Consider the following 2,862-nt stretch of genomic DNA (forward strand, 5'->3'; position numbering starts at 1 on the left):
CTCTTGAATTTGATAATCAATAGTTGTTGAAAAGTTATGATAAATTAACAGAATAAAAATGTATCTCCAATATGGCAATTTTCACAATATTCAAGTAAAGTCCAAGGAGGAGATGTTATCTTTAAAGGAGAAAATCCAAACTTTGGAATCACAGGTGCAGAATGAGGACCAGAGACTAGGTGCCTCAATGAAGTCACTAGAAATATATACAGACCAGGAGATTCAGGCTTTACAAAAGACAATAATAAAAAGATTTGAAACGATTGAGGAAATTATTGGAGCTGATGAACAGGGAAAGAAGGTACAAGGACAGGGTGCAACATCGCCAGTGGCTGTCAGAGATGGCTTACCCAGGGTTTTAGCTTCCTACCCTGTAATTTACTCTGACCAAAACATCAGCTTCTAAAGGCTCAAAAGGAGCCAAAGAAGGTATATGGAAACCTATAGGAATGAACGTTCTAGAAGAAATTAAGCAAGCTGTTGTAAGTTATGACTTGCATCCGCATTTGTTAAGGAGAAGATAAAGACTTGGGCTTTTAATGTCAGGGCAACACACATAATTTTTTCAGTTAGTTTCAGCAGTCCTGGATGATGGACCTTCATTGATGTTTAGAATTTATTTCAGAGAGGAGTCCAAAAATATGGAACAACAGGGAAAAGCAAAAGGTCTTGAGGTTTCCCAAGATCAAATTCTTAGCAAATGCCCTTATGCTGACCCACAGGTCCAAGCTCTTTATGATGAAGAAACCTTGTCCCTCTGCCACAAAGTGGACTTAAACGCTCGGGACAAGATTCAAGAACTAGGAAAAAGAATTGAATCATATTCCAGGGTTAGACAGGGACAGAGAAAACCCTTTACTGACTTTTTACAAAGATTAAGTAAGCCTGTACAAATAGGAATAACAGACCCAGATGTGAAACGTGTAGTTTTTGAATCTCTAGCTTTTGAAAATGCAAACTTAGAATGCAAAAAGATAATTGGGCATTTAAAGGTTAGATCAGCACCTATGAATGAATGAATTCTGCATACAATGAATGTTGAGACATTTGATTATAATGCTGAATCTTGGGTAGGAGAAGCAATTTCCAAAGTAATGAGGAGACGTCAAACTGCCAAATGTTTTAATTGTGGCAGAATAGGACATCTTAGAAGGGTTTGTAGACAAGGAATTTCTAGGAATAATAAATATCTCTTCTGGGAATGGCAAAAATAGGAGCCCTCGGCCTTCAGGTATATGTAGAAAGTGTGGCAAAGGCCAACATTGGACCAATGAATGCAGATCCACAACAGACAGACAAGGCAACTCAATACCATCAGGAAACTCCCTGAGGGGCCTCTCGTAGGCCCCCAAGCCAAAAGTGGCCCAGTTGTTCCCAGTAACTGTGAAGGACATGTCACACCAGAAAAAATCCAGAGCCTTCTGTAAAAGACCATACTGTTCTAATTGATGGCATAAATGTGGAGGATAAGTCAAAAATTCAAATAGAAAGTAAGAAACATATATTCTGGTAAACTTGTATAAATGATCAAAGACCAAAGCTAACAGTGCGTATAAATGAAATTCTGATTGTTGGCTTAATAGACACAGGTGCAGATGTGAGTATCATCACTCCAGAATCTTGGCATCTAAATTGGCCTTTTTAAGAGGCAGATGTTCAATTACTGGGAATTGGAACCATATCTCAAGTTAAACAAAGCACGAAATGGGTTGACTGTATTGGGCCAGAAGGTCAAAGAGGGAAGCTAAGGACATATATAGCTGATATTGTAATAAATTTATGGGACCATGACCTAATACAGCAATGGAATACCCAGATTAACATCCCTGCAGTCCCAGGAACTCATAATTCTGGGAAGGATTTAATAAGGAATTATGAACAAAGGTCACCAGCCATTCAGGCTGTACAAGAACATAAAGCAACTAGCAAACCTTTAGAGGTACCATCAGTCCTACCTTTAAAACGATTAACTGAGAAGCCAAAATGTATCAAGCAGTGGCCTCTAGCTGAAGAAAAGGTTCAGGTTTTGGAATAGCTGGTACAAGAGCAACTAGATGCTCACCATATTGAAGAATCAATCAGCCCTTGGAATTTTCCTGTGTTTGTTGTAAAAAAGAAATCTGGTAAATGGAGAATGGTGACAGATCTAAGAGCTGTCAACAAGGTTATTCAACCTATGGGCCCTCTACAATCTGGAATTCCTCTGCCCTCCCTATTACCAAAAGGAAAGCCTCTTGTAGTTATTGATTTGAAAGATTGTTTCTTCACTATACCTTTACAAGAAAAGAATAGAAAAAAATTCCCTTCACAGTGCCTACTTATAATAATTCTCAGCCTACTAGGAGATATCAATGAACTATCCTCCCATAGGGAATGCTCAATAGCCCAACCTTGTGCCAATACTTTGTATGCCTGTCATTGGAAATAATATGTAAGCAATTTCCTAAGTCTATAATTTACCATTAAATGGATGACATTTTTCTATCTGATTCAAACATGGATACTTTTGAAAGAATGTTTGAAGAAGCAAAGAAAGTTTTGCCAAAATGGAGATTACAAATTGCTCCTGAAAAAAAAAATACAGAGAGGAGATTCTGTCAATTATCTAGGTTATAAAATAGGTTTATAGAAAATTAGGACACAAAAGGCACAAATTAGGAGAGACCAATTGTGGACTCTTAATGACTTTCAAAGATTGTTAGGAGACATTTCCAGTCTATGACTGGCTGTTGGGATAACACCTGATCTAATAATTCATTAAAACAAAACCTTAGATGGTGATAAGATTTGAATAGTCCAAGAGAATTAACAGCTGAAGTAGAAAAAGAATTGACAATTGCTGAGGAAAAATTACAGGAAGCA

The sequence above is a fragment of the Microtus oregoni genome, unplaced genomic scaffold, assembly GCF_018167655.1.
Source record: "Microtus oregoni isolate MIOR12 unplaced genomic scaffold, Mior012 000017F_ref0000208, whole genome shotgun sequence".
Classification (NCBI taxonomy): Eukaryota; Metazoa; Chordata; class Mammalia; order Rodentia; family Cricetidae; genus Microtus; species Microtus oregoni.